The sequence below is a fragment of the Nannospalax galili genome, unplaced genomic scaffold, assembly GCF_000622305.1.
Source record: "Nannospalax galili isolate Female #2095 unplaced genomic scaffold, S.galili_v1.0 scaffold875, whole genome shotgun sequence".
NCBI classification, from domain to species: Eukaryota; Metazoa; Chordata; class Mammalia; order Rodentia; family Spalacidae; genus Nannospalax; species Nannospalax galili.
In genome coordinates this window covers 2,295,711-2,296,309 of record NW_008337059.1, presented here as the reverse complement: position 1 = coordinate 2,296,309, position 599 = coordinate 2,295,711, and the positions used below count along the sequence as shown (strand labels likewise).

The 599-nt window shown below is 44.6% G+C and overlaps 1 protein-coding gene across 1 annotated transcript in view; it reads left to right on the top strand.

Moving 5' to 3' along the window:
• Pi4k2a (phosphatidylinositol 4-kinase type 2 alpha) overlaps positions 1-599 on the top strand; it is a 60,669-nt gene that overhangs the window by 59,160 nt on the left and 910 nt on the right. The gene's annotated exons all lie outside the window — the stretch shown is intronic.

The following is a 599-nucleotide window of genomic DNA, read 5'->3' as shown; positions in this document are numbered from 1 at the left end:
CCACCCACCCACCCCCATTGGAGCCACATACTCTCATCCCTGTTACTGTCCACTGTGTTGTCAGTTCCCCCAGCTATTCCCCAGTGCAAGTCCATCCACTGAATAGGCTGACTAGACCCACCACAAATTTTAAAAGGAAGAGGGGGATGGATTGCAGAGTCAGAGGGTCTATTCATTCTTAAGCTTTTAATTGTCAGTTTGCCTATCTGGTTATTCTACATTCCAAGCCCACAGCCATGCAGCCTGTTTCTTTGAACTTTCCCCACCTCTGAGGTCATTTTTTTTTTTTTACTTACTTAAAGGGTAAAAAATTGGTATTTGTTTTCATTGGAGTTGTAATTTCCTCTGTGTGCTTGTTTAAGACAAGATCTCGGGGCTGGAGAGATGGCTCAGTGGTTGAGAGCACGTGACTGTTCTTCCAGAGGACCCGGGTTCGATTCCCAGCACCCACATGGCAGCTATGAACTGCCCTTAACTCCAGTTCCAGAGGAATCTGAAGCCCTTGTCTAACCTCTACAGCATTGCACGACATGGTTACACTCACATACATGCAGGCAATACACTCATACACATAAAATAAAAATAATAAAAATATAGCC